This window comes from Ursus americanus, chromosome X (assembly GCF_024610735.1).
Source record: "Ursus americanus isolate L20-20 chromosome X, mUrsAme1.1.p, whole genome shotgun sequence".
NCBI lineage: Eukaryota > Metazoa > Chordata > Mammalia > Carnivora > Ursidae > Ursus > Ursus americanus.
Window position 1 is genome coordinate 108,894,469 of NC_142164.1, and position 23,509 is coordinate 108,917,977.

A 23,509-nucleotide genomic window follows, 5' to 3' on the forward strand; every position below is an offset into this window, starting at 1 on the left:
AAATGAGTCTATAGTCCTATGTTCTTCCCCATGCTACAAATATTATGATGGAATTCCTTTTTCCTAGTGATGATGTAGGTTGGTGCTGTCCAGTAGAAATAAACCGCAAGCCACATGTGTGGTTTTAGATTTTCTAGTAGCCACATTATAAAAGTCAAAAGAAACAGGTGAAATTAATTATAATAGTATATTTTATTTAACTGATTATATTAACATATTATCACTTCTATGTATAATCAATATAAAAATCATTAATGAGATAGTTTACATTCTTTCTGTGTACTAAGTCTTCAAAATCTGCTGTGGATCCTTATGGCACAACTCAATTTGGACTAGCCACAGTGAAAGTACCAGAAGCCCCGTGTGCCTATTATGCTGCACAGGTATAGGCTAAATAAACACCTAAACAGATAGTTAAATGACTAAACTTTAGAAAGTTAGACAAATTCAAAAGTGAGGAATCTGTAGTGGGTTATGGAGAGAACTTAGGCTATTGGGGAACATGTTCATAAGCCTTTAAACGTTAATATACAGTTGATCCTTATTATTCATGGATTCCATATTTGTGAATTCACCTACTTGCTAAAATTTATTTGTAACCCCAAAATCAATATTGGTAGCTCTTCTGCGGTCATTTGTGAGCATGACGTGTGCACGGGGTCAACCATTTGAGTTGTCCATTGCGTGTGTTTCCACCTGGGGTGCAACATGGTGATGTTCTGCCTTCTTGTATCAGCTCTCATACTGTACAGAAGGTTCTTTTTGGTCTATTTAGTGCCACGGTTTTTACATTTTTTTGTGCCTTTTGTGGTGATGTCGCTGTTTAAAATGGCCCCTAAGCATAGCGCTGAGGTGCTTTCTAGTACAAGAGGGCTGAGCTGTGCCTGATGGAAAAAATACGTGTGTTAGATAAGCTTCTTTCAGGCCGTTCTCCATCAATTCAATGTTAATGAGTCAACTATATATTAAATGAGGTGGCTTTTAAACAGAAACACACATAAAACAAGGTTACGTGTTGATCCAAAAATGCTGTGACCAGAGGTTCACAGTTCAGGGTAATGGCTCCATATTCACCAGCTCAGTGTTTGTGGAGATTTTATAGAACATAATACCGCAAATAATGAGAATCAACTGTACTTTGTTTTTTAGAACAGTTTTAGATTTATAAAATAGTTGAACAGATAGTATAAAGATTTTCTGTATACCCTCCTTTCCCCCTGTCATCGACACGTTACATTAGTATGGTTCATTCGTTACAATGAATGAGCCAATATCAATACATTATTATTAAGTGAAGCCCATAGTTTATTCATATTTCCTTAGCTTCTGGATATCGGGATGCCCCATGGCATTAGGTGTCATATCTCTTTAGGCCCTTCTTGGCTGGGACAGTTTCTCGGATGTCCCTTCTTTTTGATGACCCTGATAGGTTTGAGGAGTACTAGTTAGGTATGTATTGGGATTTGTCTGACGTTTTTCTCATGATTGGGCTAGAGTTATGGCTCTGGGGAGGAAGATCACAGATGTAAAGTGCCATTTTCATTGCATTGTATTAAGGGTACGTACTATCGACATGACTGATGATATTGGCCTTGGTCAGCTGGCTGAAGTAGTTTGCTTGATTTTTCCACTGTAAAGTTAGTCTTTTTTCCCCTTTCCAGACTGGTCTCTTTAGAAGGAAGTCATTATGGGTAGCCCACACCTAAAGATTGGGGAACTGTGCTCCACCTCCTTGAGGGTGAATGTTTATATAATTTATTTGAGATTCTTCTGCATGGGAGACTGTTTCTTCTCCTCCATTTATTAAGATATTCAATCACTTATTTATATCAGTAGGGACTCAGGGATATTTATTTTATACTTGGGGTTAGGATCTAATACTACTTTATATATTTTGTTGCTCAAATTGTTCCAGCTTCAGTGATTGGGAGTTTTTCAGTTGATCCTTGTGACCATTTAACATACTCCATTCTGTGTGTGCGTGCGTGTGTGTGGGGGGGGGGAGAGAGAGAGAGAGAGAAGGAGAAAGAGAGGGGGGAGGGGGAGGAAAAAGCATTTCCTTACTTTCTGGCACTACAAGGTACTCCAGGCTCATTTTGTATATTTCCTGCCTCAGTCCTAGAGTCAGCCATTTCTCCTAGGAGCCGTGATTCCTTTTATTAGAGACTAGTATTAGAAACCAGTATCTGGGAAGTAGGTTTGCTCATTGTTACTGGGGTGTTGTTTCTTTAGGACCTCTCAGCTGACAGAGCAGAGAAATATAGTGCGTATAATAACCCGTACATTCATACGTCTCTATAAATATTTCTGTATATATCCATCTGTATCTATATTAAGCTAAACCTAAATTCACGCTGATGTCTCCAACTAATCCATTACCACATGGATCATTCTAGCCTCCTCCCCTTGCTGATCTGTAAATTTCCACTCCAACAGTGAGAAACCTGGCTCCCACCATCTGCCGTCCATTTACTTAATTGTTCAATTCCAGTGTATGTTTATAGAGGTATTAGCTATATGGGAGTACCATAGGCTTTTATAAAATAAATTTATTTCCATTATAAAGCTAACATACGTTTAACAAAGAAAATGGGAAAACTAGATACAGATGGAGAAAGAGCATCAAAAGTAGTCCCCATCACCCAAATACAACTTTTGCTGATATTTAGGGTTATTTCCTTCCCCTCTGCCTTCTCACTGGCTCTTTAAACCAGCCAAACTCTCCCCCACACTCCCTAAAGCTGCTAGTGGCCATCTCTTAGGACCCTTCCTGTCTCCGCCAGCATGGCCCCTTACTCCAGTTTCCACACCCAGAAGCTGAGCTGCTCTGTAGCCTTTGGACTTGAAGCTTTCCTTGGCCTCCCTTGATTTGGCTGTCGGCCCTCTTGGGGACACCAACATAGCCTTACTTCGCCTCTTGAAATGAGACACTTATTTGTCTCAGGCCCTAGTCCCTAGCCCCCACGCCCCAAGACCCAACCCCAGCCTAGTCCTGTTTCTAGTCTCTTTCCTCCTATCACTTTTGGCTCATTTTTCATAGTTATAGTCATGTTTTAGATATGATTTTGAATATTACTTTTTCCATCTTAATGTTATCTCACAAGCGTATTCCGTATTATTGTAGTTTTCCTAATCACCATTTTCCTGTGTTAGTTTCTTCAACAGGCTTTACCGTGGGTTTTGTTTTTTTTAAAACCATATCCTATTAGAAACCTGAGCAGTCCCAGTTTCCAGCTATTATAAGTCACCCTGAAATGACACCTTAGAACCTTATAGCCTTTTCTGTATTTAGAACAAATAAGACACATTAGAATATATTTAGAGTCACTCCCAGAAATTGAGTTATTAAATCAAAGACTGAAATTTTCAATTTACGTTAGTAAATTTCTTAAACATGTGTGGTACTAATTCAACTTAGAGTTAGTGTCAGAAGACAAGGCTTCGGGTTTCCCAGTCCCTAGCCCCATAGGGCTGCCTCTGGGTATTCTTGGGAGAAACAGGAAGGACCCTAGATCGACCTAGTGAGGCAATTCTGTGGTTTTCTCTTTATATTATGACATGAATCCAGGTATACTACAGACAAATCAGGGTCTCAAGCCATTGTAATAACAGTAGCTGATATTTATTGAGGGCTTCCTGTGTGACAGGCGTTCTTCCAACAGTTTAAATAATGTGTTAAATAATATCGTTTTCTCACAACACTAAGAGGTGGACATCTGCTGGTCTCCATTTTACGGTTGGAGATACTGAGGCATAGAGAAATTAAAGAATGTGCCCGAGGTCATTTGGTTTGTACATGATAGAGACAGGATCTGAACTCAGGCACTCCAATGCCAGAAGCCATTCTCTTGGTGCCTCTGCTGTGGCTGTGTGAGGTGAAAATTCTTCACGAAACAGTCACCTCAGGGCTGTGCTTTTCTTACTTGCTCCCAATACCAGTCCTGTATTCTGCGGGTCTTTTTTTTTTTTTTTAAATTTCCATTATAGAAAAACTTGTCTTATTTAAATGGGTCAAAGAACACTATGAATAAAGGTCACTTTCTTTATTGACAAGCTTTCCAAAAAAGAAATTTGCATTTCTGCCGATTAAAACTGTATCACAGATACAGGTGATGGTTCAGTGTTCTAGCAAATAAGGAAGTACAGGGTGCCGCACTGAGCTCAGCAACTAACTCCGGGCTTTCCTAGCTCTTCAGGGACCAATCTTTCCCCAACACCTCAGGGATTCCTAGAAACAATCCTGAAAAAGGTGCATGACTCTAGAAAATGTTTTCTTATGTATCAAAAAAGATCAGTTCCTTATCTTTCTATGTGGAATGTCTAAGAATTGTCCTTCCTATACAAGTAAGGGGATGGGGTTGTGGTGGTCTTCAGTAGCTGGAAAAAGCAGAAGAGATGATTTTAAAGATGGCCTTTGAACAGGTTAAGATTCCCTCCACCATCCCTGCTCTAACTGTATTAGTTACGGTAATACTAGAATCTAGGTAGATGAATCCACTAGCCGTTGATTTCTCACTGATATCAAGTGCATTGCCAGGGCTTTTACTCAGCAAGTGGCCTTCCATGGCCTCCCTTGGGGGCCCAAGTTCCCCCCATCTTGAGCTAGGTCTGGAGTATCAGTGGATGGGGAAGGAAACCCTGCAGAAGGCACCCTTGCTTCTTCACCACCTCAGCCCAGAAGTGAAAAGTGTATTTGTGCTCACGTTCTGCTGGTAACCAGCAGTCAAAGGGCCTCCCCCATGAGTGTGGGAGATGGACTCCCTGGCTAGGGAGCTGCTTTCCAGGCACACCTCAATGTCACAGAGGCAAAGGCCAGTCCTGGTGGCTAGTTTGTCAGCCCTGTCATGAGAACTGTAGATGGACTGAGTTCCAGTTCCTCAGAATGCTGAAGCCAGCAGGAAAGGTGGAGCAGACAGTCTGTGGTAGGGTAGAGCACTGACCCCACACTCTCTGCTGACCTGTGCCCTGGGCTCCCACTGGCTACTGAAATGAGAGGAGAGCTATCTTTCTGCACACTGGACGCAGAGGTCCTGGAGAAATCACAGTCCTTGATAGTTTGACTATAAAGTGAACACAAAATAAGAAAAATTAATGAGGCATGTGAGCAACTAAATAGAAGTGGGGGTGCGGGGTGCTTTATCCATAGGCTCTTAGTTAAGCAACAGAACAACTGCCTAATGTTTTAGAACAAAACAAAACAAAAAACCCAGATGCTCTCTAACTGTTTGTCTGTGTGCCTGACACTTGGCCACTCTGGGGGTTAGTTTATGCAAAAATGATGATGTGGCCTGATTGTTTCCAAAGCATCTTCTATGATCCTATGACCTATGAACTATAGAATGGTAACGAGCACTTCCAGAGCCCTGAGAAAAGCCTCCTGTTACATATCTTGATCTGGCTGGTGGTTACACAGATGTGTTTACTTTGTAAACATTCACTGAGCTGTTCACTTATGATTTGTGCACTTGTCTTTATGTATGTTGTCCTTCAGTTTTAAAAGTTTACAAAGGAAAAAAAAACCCTTGTCACTTTATCCACTCCTCTTCAAATAAGGAGCCTAACACGGTTTTCAAAGTTCAATCCAGGCCATGAAACATGCACAGGATAGAGACATCCTTTGCTGGGCATGTCCTTAAGATCTTTTCCCCCTGCACTCAGTATCTCTGGGATGGGGTAAAGGCAACAACCGGCTTCAAATGTACTCAGAATTTTCTAGAATTCCTGATTCTCATTGAAGTGAAGTCCAGGGAAGAAGGAAACAAGGCAAAACATGGTCATAATCTTTAACCCCGCTGACTGGCTTTCAGTGACTCTTGGCAGAATCTTTAGCGGGTGTCTCCTTTGGTCCTGGGCATGTCACATCTCTGGCCATCAGCTGCACATTGTAGGCTCTCCTCTGAATGGTCCCTGTCTTCAGGCAGTTCCTTAGTCAGAGGTCATCCTTCTGCCACCATGTGACCTCATCTTCAGACCACAGCAGATTGGGCAGAGATGGACACATGTCCAAACAGCAGCACATCTATAGGTGATCAGAAGCCAAGAGATAGCCTGGAGTAAAAGTTCCACATAAATAGAGATGGCAGATTAACTGGTACAGCCCTATCCTCCTGGGAGCTTGGATGTGTTACAGATACAGAGTTGGGCAGGTGGGTGAGAGTCCCAGAGGAAAGGTGCCTAAGACAAGGTGGGCAGAAAGGCCTTGAGGAGGAAGGGTCATGAGTGGCCATGACCATGAACAAGCTTTGCTGTTCGTCTCTAGGCAGAAGCCAAGAGATTAGCAGGCTAAGACATGAGGCTCTTGATTGGCAGGAGCAGACACAGAAATCCCAAGGAGGAGGACACTGAGTCAGAGAAATGGCAGAGCCCAGACAAGGCGGCCATGAAGCGTGAGCGGCCCATGAGGAGGCCCCACATCTCCACTCAGGCTTGCTTGGGGGCCCCTGTACTACTGTTCTTGCTTTTCCTTCTTGGTGTAAACACAAGAGCAAGATTATTGTCACCTTTATTTAATCTCTCAGTTCCCACATCCATAAAATGGGGATAATAATGCCTACTTCTCAGCATTTTATGGAGTTTAAATCAGTTGATACATGTAAAACACTTAGAATAGTGCTTCCCACATACTAGGTGCTCAGGAAGCATTAGTCATATTGATGGTGACGATGATGATTATTTTCACATGCGTTCTTAACCCCACAAGACCCAAAGTGATCAGAGTGACTCTGTTACGTTCATACAAAAGGCCCTAATTATTTTAACTGGTATTTTTAATTCCAAATTATGTGGCTTAATATTAATTCAATTCTGGCCTCACCTCTACTCATAACTTTGCTTCCAAACACAGTCCGGTTTCCTCTCTTGGGTCTGTCTCCTTAAAGTTGTTTCCTGTCATAGCTATTAGTGGCATCACCATCATGTGAAGGGAGCCTGTGCATGTTTTAGACACTAGAGAAACTGTGGTAATCTAGAAGCATTAGGAACCTTGCAGCAAGTCTGACCCGAGCAGTAAGGAAGGAAGACATGCCGAGTATGCCGATGTGAACTTGGAATGCAAAACTAACTGTTAAGATGAACGGTAAACCGGAAGATGTGTGCTCCACTGGCACAGTATTCTAATGGACATCCTCCTCTTAACATCTTGAAGCCTGCCAAAGCGTTCAGTTGCAAGGACCTCTGGGAGAAGATAATTGTCTTAGCTTGCGTCCTTCCAGAGGCCGACTCAGAAACAAGGTCTCCCGTATGTAGAACTGATCTGGGAATCTGTCTGAGGAAACACCGGAGGGGAGCAGGCAAGTGAAACATGGAAGGGAGGGCAGCCGGGAAGGAGTGTGGTATCAAGCCCATGCTCACTGCAGGCAAGTGGCGTCGGTTCCCCGGTACGTCCGGCCTGCCACAGAGGAGGGCCGTGCAGACTTCAGGGGCCAGAAAAGGTCAAGAAATGCAGGTTCTGGCAAGCGGAAGTCAGGCTGGAGTACCCCAAAGTGCTAAGGACAAGGGAGGACGGGCAAAGTGCCTGGCAGCGCCTGCTACAGGAGCCCAGGCCCCCCTGAAGATGTGGCTGCATCTGCACTTCTGGGGATCAGGTGCTTATCTTCCAAGCCGTCCTGACAACCTGCACTTCGTCATTTAGTAAATCATTTGGATCGCGGCGAATGGAATGGTGCTCCTAACATGGTAATTGCGTTTTCCTGGAAATCAGCACAGCTTTGTTTATCTGCCGCTTGCATGTTGCAGCACATAGCACGTGCAGATCTTGAACATGTTGAAAAAACCGCACAGAGACCCAGCACAAGTCTGTTCACAGACCTGCCCAGAGGACACCAAATGCTATGTTATTTCCTCCTCTTGACTGCGTGTCACCAACAAAGGAACCCTACATGCTGGAATCGGTGCTTTTCAGAGCTCTCGCAGCAGGCTGCAGACGTGAGATTTATGTCATTGGAAGGTCTGGCAGCCTTTCTGCAGCGCGTCCGTGGCACGGGTGAATACTCAGGATGGGGAAGGTTGCTATTTTAATTTACATGCTATTGCTACCCGTTTTGGCTGGCTTACCCAGAATGCCCCAGATACCTATTTGAATGGGAAGTGTTCCATATTTGTAAGACAGACCATCTTGTGGAAATTGGTGTTTTGTCACTCTCCCGAACAGTGTGAAGTTAGGAAAATGGCTTGTGTGTCTTGTTTGTGTTATAAAATTCCAGCATTTTCCCTCCATCTTTCTTTCTTATCAACATTTTTCTCTAGAGAGCTCACAAAAGCCAAAAGGATGCTTTTTACCATTTTTTTCAGAACCATCCAACATGAAAAATATAACCTTCTGTTATGCCTTAATTATTGTTTGCAAAAACTCTGAGTGTTTTCATGCCATGATTTCTGTATATTACTGAGATGGCTTGGTAGAAACTTGAAAGGTTTCAAAAATCATTTTGAGAATTTCTTCTTTTTATTTTTCTCTTGGAATATTGATATATTAACAAAAGTGATCCTTTGTCCAAGGCCCAATATTATGGTGTTATTTGCTGCAGATATTTATTTTTAAAAGCCATACAATTTCTTTTATATCCTATTATTTTGCAACGTATTTCTATGCGTTATTGAATTATCACATTTTTCAATTTCATTTTTATACGATGAGCTTTGTTTATAGAACATTCAAATTGCCCTATATAATATGCACACATATTTAAAAAGATAGAAGCATCCAAAATTCCAACAAGAATCTCATATAATTGCAGTGGTGTAATAGAATATACTGCGATAAGAATGCAATTTATCCCAAGGACATGTTTGGCAGAATGCAAAGGTCACTGTTTTCTGACCCTAATTTTCAAGCTTCTGTCTGACATTTACATTGTATATCATTAAGAGCATACACAAGTATATCATGTCTTTTTGAGACTAATTTTACATAAATTATGTGTCTCTATGATTTGTTTGCATAATGGGGTCTTCAGTCTATATTAGGAATGTCACGTAGACCAGCCCCCTGCCATCACAAGAATGCTGGAAGTAAATCAGAGGAAAGAGAAGTTGGAGAGTTCTTCTGAGACATTCTGAGAAGAATCAACAGGAGACTTCTTCCAGCAATAAAACAGACTGAGCTCATGATAAGACCTCTCTTCTATTACTAATATGTAGAAATGCTGAAAAAACATATCTCCAGAATTTAAATACATACATGGGCTCAAAAAAGGATAAGGAAATCCCTCAGTGCCAGACAGAAAGAAAGGAATCAAAGTCAGAGCACTAAGGCCAAATAGGTACTCCAGGACCATAAGGATCTCATCTCAGACAGGCTCTGAAAAGGGGCATGGCAAGCTTGCTAGGGAAGCAAGCCTGGCCCAGGGAAGTTATTAGGAGGCTGGTGGCTGGGCCTCTGGGCCAAGAGAAGTCCTCTGCAGGAGATGAAAAGCCCAGGACTGTATCCTACTCAGTGTATAATTTGAATTCACATTTTCTGTATGGCACCGGAAACCCAAGCCAAACAACTAACATAAAAATGGATCTAGAACCTTCAAAAACTCCAGACTTCCCAACTGAAACAAATGCAGAACCACTTTGCAGGTCCATTTTCACAGCTAGTGACTCAAAGAACTCCAGGGAAAAAAACAACCCGCCAAAGAAGTCACAGTAAAAGTTTATGATTGTATGGAATAACGCACCCATTGTGAGGGACAGTTAGAAAGTTCAGCAGACGGAGAATAAGCACCCCAAGTTGGATATTATAGAATAATCTTAAAGACACTGTAAGTGTATTCTAAGTAGTCGAAGATATAAAAAGAGAGAACCAAAATGAAAACCCAAAATAATACGAAAAAAGACCAGAGGGATTTGACTGAGAACCAGATAGGGTTTCTACTGATGAAAAATAGAGTCATAGAAATTAGTGGACAGGTTGAACAGTAGTGTAGACAACAGCAAAAAGAAACTTAGTGAGTTAAATGGTACATGTGAGGAAATTACCCCACAGGTGGTGGAGTGGGGGAGGAGGGAGAGAGAAGTAAAGAGAAATGAACTATGAAAGTAATTCGGAGCAAATTCCAACATAGGTCTAATCAAAGTTGCAGAATGAAAAATCAAAGGGAAATGGGGGAGAAGCAATATTCCAAGAGATAGTGGTAGAACATTTTTTGGGGCTGAGAAAAGACGTGAGTTTTTAGACTGAAGCATGTCTTGTCCCAAGAAAGATCAATCAAAATAAATCCACACCTAGAAAAATGTGGTATAAATACAGAGGACTCCAGTAAAGGAGAAAATCTCAAAACCAGAGGGGAAAAGAAAAAAAAAGCCTGCAAAGGAACCATACAGATTATAATTCAGTCACACGACCAAACCTAACTGCAAACGGAGTTGGGAAATGTAGTCAGGCCATGTGTCCAAGAAGATGGCAACATGGCTTTCAGAGACCACATGCCATTTCTGCCACGGTGTAATTATCACCTTCTGAGTGGTGATCTCAGACCTGTGGAAGAAGAAGGATGCTCTTGGGAGATGAAGCCTTTCTAACTATCCTCCAATCACAGTACACAAAGCACTGGAACTTTCTTCTGTGATATTATCTTGGCTTTACTGTTGTAAATGGCAAGGAAAGAGTTCGCCCACCCAGATCGAATGTAACATATTCTAGAAATGAATCTTGTCCAACTTAAGCTCACAGAGAAGGGTGATCATTTGGGTTTGTTTCTCAAACACTGAGCTAGCCACTTATAGACTAGTAAACTTAAGAAGATCTCAGTGAATCACTCGGGTTAGCCCCTGACCAGTGCACTGAGTCACGAGGGTCTCATTTGCGTGTGGCACAAAGCAGACTCAGGAGAAGCCTGTTGAATCTATTCATTGATTCTTGCATTCAACAAACACTTACTGGATGGCTACACTGAACCATTATTCTAGATCTGTACTGTCCAATAGGATAGCCATTAGTCACATGTGGCTATTTAAATTTAAATTAACTAAAATTAGAAATTCAGTTTCTCAGTCACACTAGCCACATTTCACGTGCTCAGTAGATACATGTGGTTAGTGGCTGCCACGTTGGACAGCACAGGTATAGAATATTTCCATTCTCATAGAAAGTTCTATTGGATAGATGCTGGATGTACAGTAGTGAACACAATAGACACATTTCCCGTCTTCATGAAGCCTAGACGCTATGTCAGATGGTGATAAGCCTATGGAGAAAAATTAGGCAAGAGTGCAAAATAGGGAATGGGAGTGGAGGAGTGGAGGGGAAGTAGTTGTGATTTTAAATACGGTAGTCTAGGTAGGTCTCCCTGAAAAGATGACTGTATTAGTTAACATTATGCTAACTGTTAATCCTCAAGTCTCAGTGACTAAACAAGAGTTTATTCCTAGCTCTAATCACTGGGTTGTGGGGAGGGACTATAGAATCACTAGGTGGAATCTGTTCTTTGTGGTCATTCAGGGCCACAAGCTAACAGAGGCTCTGCCATCCCCAGCACGGAGCTTCCCAAGTTGCCCTGAGTGTTAACATCAGGTCAGCAGATGGGAGAAATGAGAAAATGGAGTATTGTTTAAGAGGTTTCTCTGGTCTGTGGGATAGGCCTGGAAATGGTGTAATTATTTTCACCGCATTCACCTGGCCCAAAGTCAGCCAGGTGTAGGGTGACTAACTGAGCTAGTTTGCTGGTACTGAGGGATTTCCTGAAATGAAAGGCTTTCAGTGCCCAAACCAGGAAAGTTCCAGGCATACCAGGATGACTTGGTCACCTTAGCACATATCCTTACCTATATGCACCTATTGCACTGCTAATAATTCTCCCCTGTGGTTGGGGGCATAAATTCTGGTGGGCAGCTGTCTGCCATAGTAACAGTTCCCTCAAAGAACTGAGGGAGCCAGCATGTAATATGGGGAGAGGGGAGAAGAGTTTAGCAAATACAAAGGCCCTGAGGCAGGAGTGTATCTGGTATAGAGGAAGAAAAGCAAGGGGGCCAGTGTGGCTGGAAGAGGTAGGTGAGGTAGGATATCCCGGAGGTTTCTTTTCAGGTTCTCTCTCCAAGTGTGGTTGTTCACTTCCATCCAACTGGCCGTAATTTGTTTATTAAAAATAATGATGCAGATCTTGGCTAACTCCTTTGCTAAAACCCTGTTATACAGTGTATGGCCTTTCCCTGGTTTAATAGTTTGATACCGCTATCAAAAAAGTGAAGTGGCGGGGTGCCTGGGTGGCTCAGTCTTTAAGCGTCTGCCTTCGGCTCAGGGCATGATCCTGGAGTCCTGGGATCGAGCCCCACATCGGGCTCTCTGCTCTGCTGGGAGCCTGCTTCTTCCTCTCTCACTCCCCCTGCTTGTGTTCCCTCTCTCTCTGGCTGTCTCTCTCTCTGTCAAACAAATAAATAAAATCTTAAAAAAAAAAAAAGTTAACTGGCACGAGCTAACGAAGCTTGAGCTTCGAGGCCCCTCGCCTGCACAGACCCCTAACAAGCCCCTGGAAGGGGCCCTGGCAACATGTTCGCGTTTCATGTGTTTTTGCAAAATTTGCAAAATAAGGCATTCTAACCACATTTGGTTAAGTCCTCTGTCCCAAGTTGTTTTTCCCCCTCCGTCATACATTACCCTACACCTGGCTGAGTTTGGGCCAGGTGAATGTGGTGAAAATGATTACGCCATTTCCAGGCCTGCCCCACAGACCAGAGAAACCTCTTAAACGATACTCCATTTTCTCATTTCTCCCATCTGCTGACTTGATGTTAACACCCGGGGCAACTCGGGAAGCTCTGTGTTGTGGACGACAGAGCCTCCTTCAAATCTGGCGGCACTGAAATGGCCACAGACGTTTTTGAGATGAGGCTGAGGGGAATTTGAGTTCGGGGTGCACTTAATTTACACTTAGTGGGAAATATTTATGTGGTTCACAGTGACTTGTGTGTATAGTTAATGTATTGTTAGCCGTCCCAATACAAAAGTGGCTCTGGAATCCTTCTGCTTATTTTCTGTGCCAACACATGTGGCGTTGTGACAGAGACTCTCCTAGCCATATTGAGAAACCAACTGGACCTACAGCACCAAGTACCAAAGATGTGTGCAGAGTGAAGGAGGAAGAAGGTTTGGAAAGCACACAGCTTGATGTTGTGGAACATTCTTCCATCAACACACACAAGTGGAGGATTCAGTTCTCACTGATACCTAATCAAAACGGATGTTCTCCTGGCAACGAGATACTTGGTGTACTGGGTTGAATAGTGTCCCCCAAAACTCACGTCCACCCAGAACCTCATAACGCTGACCTTACTTGGAAATAGGTCCTCAAAGATATAATTAAGATGAAGTCATATGGATTCAAGTGGACCTTAATCCAAGGGCTGGCGTCCTCTCAGAGGAGAGGACCCACGGAGACACAGAGAAGACTGGTGAAGATCAAGGCAGAGGCTGGGGTGATGCTGCCACAGGCCAAGAAATGCTAGGAGCCATGAAGAGCTGGAAGAGGCAAGGAAGGATTCTCCCTTCCAGCCGTCGGAGGGAGCACAGCCCTGCTGACACCTCACTTGGGGACTTCTGGCCTCCGGAACGGTGAGAGAATACTCTTCTGTTGTGTCAAGCCACCCAGTTTGTGGTCATTTGCTTTGGCAAACTAATACACTTCATAAATGCAGCATTTATAATTATAAGCACATGATATGTTTTTCCTTGATTAATTAGAACAAATAGAAATAGAATTCCCATGCTTGTATGCACAGACTTAGAGCAATACTCTAAGCAGTAAGAACATGTGTGTGAAGTTATAGGCATCCCAACTAGCAATAATAAAAAGACAAATTTCAATCAGCCACAGTGGAGGTAAGGCTGAATTATTTCTATTGTTTCTGTAGAGAATGATATTGCAAAATTATTGTCACATGAAGTTGTTATCAGAGTATCTAGCTAGAAAAAAGGAAAAAGTATTATAAATATATTTCAGGAAGCTAATTCATACAAAATAATGTCACTTTATGATTTTTGTTTGGGAGCTTTGTCTTTATTTTTTTTGAAATTATAATTTGTTGCAAGTTTTGTTCCTATTCTAAGTAAATATTCACATTTGTACCTAATTTTGTTATTTTGTCTGTTTTTTCTTAAAGATTTTTTTTATTTATTTGAGAGAGAGAGCATGAGCAGGGGGAGGGGCAGACTCCCAGCCGAGCAGGGAACCCGATGTGGGGCTCGATCCCAGGACCCTGGGATCATGACCTGAGTGAAGGCAGAGGCTTCACTGACTGAGCCTCCCAGGTGCCCCTGTATGATTTTTTTTTTAAGTATGCTCCACGCCCACTGTGGAACCCAATGTAGGGCTCGAACTCATGACCCTGAGATCATGACCTGAGCCAAGACCAAGAGTCTGATGCTTAACCGACTGAGCCAGCCAGGAGCCCCTATTTTGTATGATTTTTCAAAGAGCTCCCTCCCACCAAACTCTACAAAGCTTCAGGCCCCACAAAGCCTGGTCTGTCCTTGGGCATGAAAAACTGACTCCAAGGGAATTTTGCATCAGCATCTGTTCAGTGCATGATTTTCAGAAATCTATGGGCAAGTTAAGGCCTCTGGAAGCTTGTACTATAAGTGAACCCAGTAATCTCTAGATTTACAGCTATCCTGCACACACCAGATTTTCATGAGGTAGTGAAAACAGCTCTAAATTGCTTGTGCTTCTCATGGTTTCGACACAGCAGTTCGAATGGCAGCTTGAGTGGAACAAAAGTCTGTTGTTGCAGACTGTCCTGTGCACTACAGACCATTTGGCATCCCTGCTCCTGCCCACGAGATGCCAGCAGCAGGCTCCAGGCTTTGGCGTTAGAATCATCATCGAGCATCTCCACATTTCCCCTAGGCTTGTCATCGGGGAAAGAGTACCACTCCCCCTGAGAACCATCGCTGCAGCAGATGGCCCTGAGGTACTCTCTGCAAATCCCATTTTACCAGCTTAAAATTAAATTAGAACTTCATGGGCCAGGCCCCTTGCTTTGTGCCTCACTTACAGGGCAGACCCTCCTCAGCTCTTCCAAATCAGCCCCTTTCCCCTACAGGGGAGCCTGGGAAATCTATCTTGGAAAAGCTCCCCATGAGATTCTGACATCCACGGAAACACTGGTTCTCTGATGAGAGTGATTTTGCCCCCCAGGGGACATTTGGCAATGCCTGGGGACATTTTGGTTGTGATAACTAGCAAGGGCATACTACCGGCATCTAGTCTGGTGGAGCCCGGGCTGCTGCTGAGCATCCCACAGTGTGCAGGACAGCCCCCATGACAAAGAAGGATCCAGCCCAAGTGTCACAAGTACCAAGGTTGAGAAGCCCTGATCTGGGGGTGCCTGGGTGGCTCAGTCGTTAAGTTTCTGCCTTCGGTTCAGGGTGTGATCCCGGCGTTCTGGGATCGAGCCCCACATCAGGCTCCTCCGCTGGGAGCCTGCTTCTTCTTCTCCCACTCCCCCTGCTTGTGTTCCCTCTCTCGCTGGCTGTCTCTCTCTCTGTCAAATAAATAAATAAAATCTTTAAAAAAAAAAAAAAAAGGAAGCCCTGATCTGGACATTAGATGGATCCCTGAAATAGTCTATGTGAGACCCATTATAAAAAATCAAATTCTCTTTTAACATAGTTGAGACATTGTGTCCACCAAGTCCTAAGATTTTCAACCAGGCTGACTTGCCTGGGAACCATAAGCAGTGTGCCTGGAAGGTCCAGTCATCCCCTGAATTGTTTGGAACCCTCTGGCTTTACTCCCCATCCCTTTCCCACATCTGTCAGGCTGCCCCCAGCCCTTCTCAGATCCGACAGGGTTTGCCTGAGCCCCCAGGGAGTCCTGGTCTCACCTGGCCTCTCTAGGCAATTACGACACAGCCAGACTATAAATACCAATCAGACCTTTTCTTCTTAGGTACACAGGAATCACATTTCCCAGCCTCTCCTGCAGTTAGCTTGAGGGGCATATGACAAGGTGCTGGCCCATGAAATGCTGGCAGAAGTGATGCATGCCCTTTTCCTGGCTGGCTTCACGCTGGGCTAGCAGGGAGGGCATCCAGAAGGGCCCCATTGAGGGAAGCCAACCGTAACCATAATGCTGGCTAGTGAGCCCACCAGAGGAGGTGCTCCGGGGGTGGGGGGCAGGGTGACCCCAAGGCTGAGGGGTGTAATAGGGAGTCCCAGCTGAACTTCAGGAGGATACACAGCATGTGTAAGAGCCAGGAGAGAGAGAGTGGGGTTCTGAGTGCCACAGTTCTGGGAATGCCAGCTGTATACTCTAGCAGCAAGACAGCAGGGTGAACGGGGACAAAGGGACAGGGACACCGTTGCTGCGGAGGCCTGCAAGGACCCAAAGAATGTCCTGAGGACGTGGCAGGTCTCCGACTTTCTGCCCACGCCCCTGTCCCTTGAGGATGCTGGGTGGAACTCAGAAAGGGACTTTTCTGAGATATTCCCCTAGATTTTTATTTTTAAACTTGTTAAACATTGAAACAGGGGCGCCTGGGTGGCTCAGTCGTTAAGCGTCTGCCTTCGGCTCAGGGCGTGATCCTGGCGTTGTGGGATCGAGCCCCACATCAGGCTCCTCCACTGGGAGCCTGCTGCTTCCTCTCCCACTCCCCCTGCTTGTGTTCCCTCTCTCGCTGGCTGTCTCTCTGTCAAATAAATAAATAAAATCTTTAAAAAAATAAAAAAAATAAAAAATAAATAAACATTGAAACAAGTTGAAAGAGTAATACAGTCATCACCTGAAACCTCTTTACCAAGAGTCACCTAACATTTCTCTTGACATTATTCCATTATTCTCTCTCTCTCCCTTTCTATTCTGTTCTCCCCTCTTTTCTCTCCTTCTCCTCCCTGCCCCCGTCTCTTCCTTCCTCCCCCCTCCATCCCCCATTTCTCTTCTCCCTCCCTCCTTTTACTGAAACCTTTGCAAGTAAGTATCATAATGTGTGTTATAATCCATTCCTCTTTGTGATGGTTAATTTTATGTGTCAACTTGACTGGGCTAAGGGATGTCCAGACAGCTGGTAAAATAATGGTAAAACATTATTTCTGGGTGTGTTTGTGAAGGTGTTTCTGGAAGGGATTAGCATTTGAATCAGTAGACCAAGTGAAGAAGAGCTGTCTTCACTAATGTGGCTGGGGATCATCCAGTCCCTTGAGGGCCTGGCTGAAGAAGGGTGTTTGCTCTCTCTGTTTGAGGTGAGACATCTATATTCTTCTGCCCTCAGCCATTAGTGCTCCTGGTTCTGGCCTTTTAGGCTCAGACCAGTACTTACTCCATTGGGCCTCCCTGGTTCTCAGGCCTTCAGACTAGAACTGAATTACACCGGCTTTCCTGGGTCTCCAGCTTGTAGACAGTAGGTCATGGGGCTTCTCAGTGTCCAAAACTGTGTGAGCCAATTCCTATAATAAATTTCCTCTGTCTGTCTGTCTCATCTGTCTATCTACCCTATCAGTTCTGTTTCTCTGGAGAACCCTAATATGCATTTTGGTACCAAGAGTGGTTCTAGAGGAACAGAATTTTAAGGGTGAATTTTCTGAATTGGTTCTGCATTTCTGGAATTAGCTCTTTAACCTGATTAGATTTCAAGATGGTAATGACTCTTATTTCCAGCAGTAAACAGAGAGGGTATAATTTTGTTACATAGTGCCAACCCCCCTCCATAGTGACTATGGCAGTTTTCGCTTCTACCAGCAACGTGAGAGAGCGCCTGTTTTCCCACAGCCTTCCCAGCAAAGGGTTTTGTCAAGTCTGTGGATTTTTGCCCAATGGATGGATGAGAAATGTAGTCTCACTGTAGTTCTAACTTAGTATGAGTGAAGTTGAGCATATTTTCTTATATTTAAGAATCATTTGGGGTTGCCTGGGTGGCTCAGTCTATTAAGGTCTGATTCTTGATTTTGGATCAGGTTATGATCTCAGGGTAATGAGATTGAGCCCCACATCAGGCTCTGAACCAGGAGTGGAGCCTGCTTAAGATTCTCTCTCTCTCTGCCACTCCCCCCTTAAAAAAGAACCATTTGTTCATCTTTTTCTCCAGACTATTTATATTTGTCCATTTTTAAATTTTGCTTTTGGTTTTTTTCTTCTTGATCTTTAAGAGGTCTTTATATGTGTGAGGGAGATTAGCCCAGAAAGGGGCCTTTTTAAACTGAAAGAGAAGTTTTAAAACTGGGAGACATGAAGACATGATTGATTGAAAAGTTGAATTTGCTTTGCTAGTAAGCCGGAGGAAACACAAAGATGATTAGGTCATACACAGAAAAATAAGTAAGATAGTTTTCTCTTTTCTTTTTTTTTTTTCACATAGAAGTCTAGTGTGAACAGAGCTGTGATGCACTACATATGGCTAACACGCCAGAAGAATTTCAAATCGAATGGGCTTTCCCCCTGGACTTCCTAAAAGTGAGACCAGCTGCCGGTACATGGAGCCAATTTGCCAACCAGCTCCTTTTTAAAGAACAAGATGACGATGTGATCTCAAAAAGAAAACTCTTAAAGAAGAGGAAATAGTTCTGGTTTTTAAATACTGTAAGGGGTGGCATGATTAGAGGATAGCTATTTTAGTATCCACAAAGCCAGGTGTTTCATAACTAACAGTAACACACTCTTGGCCCTAATTTGAATTCGGGGCGTATGTTTAAAGTAGAAAATAGCAATAGAAAAATGTGGAACTCAAACTATTGTCTCCAGATAAACATCTTGTAATAACGATAACTTCAGAATGTTCTGAGTGCGGAGAGTTTGAACGTGGTCATGCAGCGTCTGCACGGCGTTCTCTTTGATGAGAAATGAAGAGGAGAGGAAAAGCAACCAAGCGCCCTGAAGGAACGCGTTTTAATTCTTCCCTTGGATCTTTGCTGTGGCTGAGCTCTTCTCCGAGAAGAGAGGCCTTGGGCCGGACAGGTCCTGGAGAGATTGTTTTCAGTCCCATTCTCAGCCCTAGAGAGAGAGACGGCCACAGCCCCGGCCACGGGTGCCCATGCGGAGGCGCAGGGCGCGAGCGCTTGCGGGAGACTGCGCGGGCCACCCCAGCGACTGTCTGTAAGAAGAAAAGGTAAGCGGAGAATCCGGAGGAGTGACAGCGGAGGTTTCAGTGGAGTGATAGATAAAACCTGATTGGAGTGGGGTTGAAAAAGAGGCGAGCAAGTGAAGACGGCCAACATAGCTCATTCTAGAAATTTGTGTGCAGAAGGGAGTACGTACTTTAGGGCAGTCTGTGGCATTGGATGCGGAACTGGGGGTTGTGAGTGCGCTTTGAAGTTTCGGAGCTTTTATTTACCGCATGTTTGTAAGCTGGTGCCGCTTTCTCCAGTACACGTGCGGAAACTGAGGAGACAGTTGCTGGGCTCACTCCTTGAGGAGGCACGTGAGTGGGATTGGTGTCACAGGCCTGTGACCTGTGGAGGCACCCAGGGCCCCGTGTTCTGAAGGGCCCTGTGCTCTGTTTAATGTTCTGTTGTTGCTGTCTGGAGATTGTTGATAATTTTACCTTTGTAAATAAAGTCCGGTGGAACTTAGGAGCCAGTGCCAGGGGCTTGGAGCCTTGGCTCACACACGGTCCTGCCTTCTTCACCTCCCTGGGCCAAGTTCTTAGACACCTGCTCCCCAGCCGTCTGGTGCCCCAGGACGAACCTGGCCTCGCCCTTACTCCATCTCTGCCCCATGCCCAGGATAGCAGCTGGGTGGCAGGTAGGGTGGGAGGAGGAAGAGAGGCCTGATTTGTGCTGTCAACGTCCACTCCCAGGGGGGCCTGGGTGCGGGCTGGTTGAGCTCAGGTGCACAACCCTGGGGAGTTTCGGGGCAGGCTGTGGTGGTAGCCGTCTTGCCCCGGGGTTGCCTTTGCCATGGCATGTCCAGGCAACTTAACAGAGGCTGCATCCTGGTGGAGACAAGCCTCTCCTTCACCCTGAATCAGGTACCTAGGGTACCCTGGTACACAGGTTTAAAGATCCCTGAGGGTCATCCATCTGCCGTGGACTGGGGAGACACATCTGTGGGAAGTGGGACTTGACTTGCTCAGTGCTCACCCCCAGTCTCAGGGCAGCGGCTAGGCAAGGTGGCTGGTGGGAGGGGAAACTCAGCAGCCATCAGGCCCAAGTGTGTGCAGTAAAATTTATGCTAATAGTTTAAACCTTTCATTTTTCTCCTATCTAGTCTGACATTAAATAGCAAATAAAAGCGCTATGACAAGTCAAAAGACAGATTGAGAAAGAAAGGAAAAAGTATTATGTTTGAATACTGTTTCCCCTGCTTTTTAAGCAAGGTGCCCCACATTTTTAGTTTACACCAGGCCCCACAAGTTATGGATCGAATCCCTACTCTAGGCCAGGCACCGTGCTAGATGTCTTTACATAAATGATCTCATCTGACTTTCTGGGTAATTCTGCCCTAATGACACTGTTCTTAAAACAGAGGAAGGGCATCCTCGAGCAAGCACAATGGTTAAGGAGGGATAGGAACTCCAGTCTGTTCCTTTCCTGGGAAGCACTCTGAAATTCTCCAGCCAGCAGAAATGATGCAGTATCTTGAGATAAGCCTTTATCTCTTTTTTTTAAGACTTTATCTTAATATCAGTGCTTATCATCTTTAGTAGCTACTAATCTCTAAATAGTTCGATTTTTAATTCTTTTCCTTAAAAAACATATAAGGGCTCAGATTTTTTTGAGAAATGAGGGGGCTTTGCAGCTGCAAGATCCAGAACGGTGGGTGTTTCTGGTTAGTGAGAGGATGGGCAAGATGGCCTTACCTGCCCTCCCTTCTCTCCAGTGGGCTGCTAGCAAATGGTAAACATCAGTTCTTACTCAAAATTAAAAGCCTCATTTGTAGCATATGCCAGTCTTTATGGTGTAAATCCTCTCACCAGGGCTGATCTGTGAGGAGGATTTGGGAAGAGGCACACAGCAGCACAGCATTGTATGCATTTCCATTGGGTAGATGTAAGACATAAAAACCCCTCAAGATCATAGATAATATAAAATACAGTGCAATAATTAATACATTATTTTGTTTTTAATATAATTTGTGTAATCGTATGTTTATTCAATTTAATTCTTTATTTTCACGTTTCACGTTGTTATTTAAATTCTAGTCAAGGCACCTGGGTGGCTCAGTCAGTTAAATGTATGCCTCTTGATTTTGGCTCAGGTCATGATCTCAGGGTTGTGAGATGGAGCCCCGAGTCAGGCTCCATGCTGCGTGTGGAGCCTGTTTAAGATTCTCTCTCTCCCGCTCCCTCTGCCCTCCCCTGCCCTCTCTCCCCCCTCTAAAAAAAGATAATACAAATAAATTCCAGTTAGTTAACATATGATATAATACCGGTTTCTGGAGTAGAATTCAGTGATTCATCACTTATATATAATACCCAGCGCTCATCACAAGAACCCTCCTTAATATATTTAATTAATTGTTAATAATGGCTATATTTAAATCATCCAGTTCACACAACCCCTGAAAATTGGAAGTCAGCTTTCGTGGGCCAGTGTGAGCTGGTATAAGCAGTGTGGGCTGATATGAGGTGGTATGAAACGCTACAAGCCAACGCTAGCACACCATTGCTTCTGAGAAGCTGAGCCGCAGAGTGGGGTGAAGGGTGTTTATGTGAGTTTCTGGGATATGGGTACCCAAGGAGGTAGGATGTGGGGATCCCTGTTTCAGAGCTTTAGCCATGGGCCTGTCTCATGTACACCCATTGCACCCATTTTCCTTTCCAGTTGGTCTGAAGAGCTTGCTGGATCTTTCTTGCTCAGCTTTTGCCCAGCTGCCCTGCCCCAGGTCCGAGGGAACCAGTTCTGCCCTGCCTGTGCCTGAAGTGGCTTCAGAAGAGCCCTGAGCCTGATCCCAGGGCTGAGAGAGGCGTCTTGTCTCTTGAGCCAATATTCTTTCTTGTTATGCACATCTCAGGGCAGAGACAGAACCCCAGAGTAGGAAAGGCTCTAGGAAGCTGCTGGGCTCCTGCCCATTTTACAGATCTGTAAATGGAGTCCCAGAGAATGCAAGGGGCTTACGCTCAGTATCCTGGATGCCTATGGACCTCCAGGGTCTTGGACATGCTGCATGTGTTTCCCCCCACAGAGTCCAGACAGTTTTTGAGAGTCGATTCTATAGCAGGCAGCACGCCAGGTGCTGGAGACTTGCCAGCGACAAGCTTGCCATGGAGCCTGTGTAGGGGGCAAGGGTCAGGGGTCCACTTCGGGGCGTGTTAATAAGAGGCTGGATCCAAGCAGACTTGGGTCTGGATCTTGGCTCTGCCGTTTACTAGCTGCAGGACTGGTCACTTCAGTCCTTGGAGCCTTTCTTACATGGAGAAAATCGTGCTTTTCTTGGGGGATTGTTGTGAGACTCTGACGTGGTGATGTACGTGCCTGGCTCGAGGCAAGAATGTTGAGAGAAGAGAGGCACCCACGGGAACATTCGGTTGTTGCTACAGTTTGCCCGGCACCCTGGGCCACCCTGAACTGTGTGGGGTGGAGGTGCTGGAACCCGCTCACCTCTATGCCTGCCAGGGACGACAGCTCCTCCTCCCAGCTCCCCTGAGGCCTAAGGTGGTCCATCCTCCTGCCTAACCCTGGGCCCCATCATCTTATACTGGAGCAGGGCCTGGCACCAGCCATGTTCCTGAAGGCCCCGCGCATTCTCTTCGACCGCACAGTGCTTGCCGGGAGTGTTCAGCCTAAAGAGAGGCAGCCTGGATGGGGGCGGCATGCCCTTCGTCCTGAGCCCCCTGCTATGGCCCGAGAGGCCCAGCCCTGTCCAAATGGGAAGCCAGTGGCCCCAGTGCCGAGCGTAAACACCATGGGTACTCTGCCTGTTCTGTTGCCAGGCCTGGGAAACCCAGGGAAGGTGAACAAGCCACCATGGACTATGCCTGCCCCGTGCTCAGGACTGCCTGAAGCCCAGCTTTTTGGAAAAGCACATCCAGTTCTACACACACAGAAGACCCTTCCCGTGTGACTTCGGTGTTGCCTTTATGACCCAGAGCAACCAGATAAGCACAGGCATATCCAGCCATGTCTCCGCAACTCCCCCACTGTCCTCTGAGGCTGATGGGGTGGGGCAGCCTCCTGGAGGAGGGAAGTGAGCCTGGGGCGACCCTCAGAACAGAGGGAAGGTGATAGAGCATCAAAGGGTTTTCCTTCTCTAGACGCCCAGGGCACTGGGCGGTACCCAAAGTCCACCATGCCTCTGTCCCTTGCTGCCAAGAGCCTAGACATGAATCCGGAGCTGTTTCCTGTCCGGCTCCACATTTAGGGACTGCCAACAGGGAAGCCCCTTTGGACTCCAAAACATGGCTTTCCCTGGGTTCCTGCTGGCATCAGATGCCAGAGTACAAGTCTCCGACTGCCCACAAGCTGGTCTGCTGCAGTGACAGCAGGCACCCTCCTTGGAGAGGCCCCGGGACACTAAGGCCCTCAGGGCAGGCTGCAAAAGTGTGAGAGCACAGACTCAGGCTACCTGTCCCTCTCCAACAGCTCGAAGTTGCTGTTAGTCCCCCCCCCCCGCCCCTGCCCAGGACCCTGTGCCTACAAGGACTCCTTCCATTTTGACAT

At 45.2% G+C, this 23,509-nt stretch overlaps 1 pseudogene; it reads left to right on the top strand.

Moving 5' to 3' along the window:
• Nucleotides 1-7,300: 7,300 nt before the first annotated feature.
• On the top strand, nt 7,301-23,074 carry LOC148107001 (zinc finger protein 831-like; annotated as a pseudogene).
• The last annotated feature ends 435 nt before the right edge of the window (nt 23,075-23,509 follow it).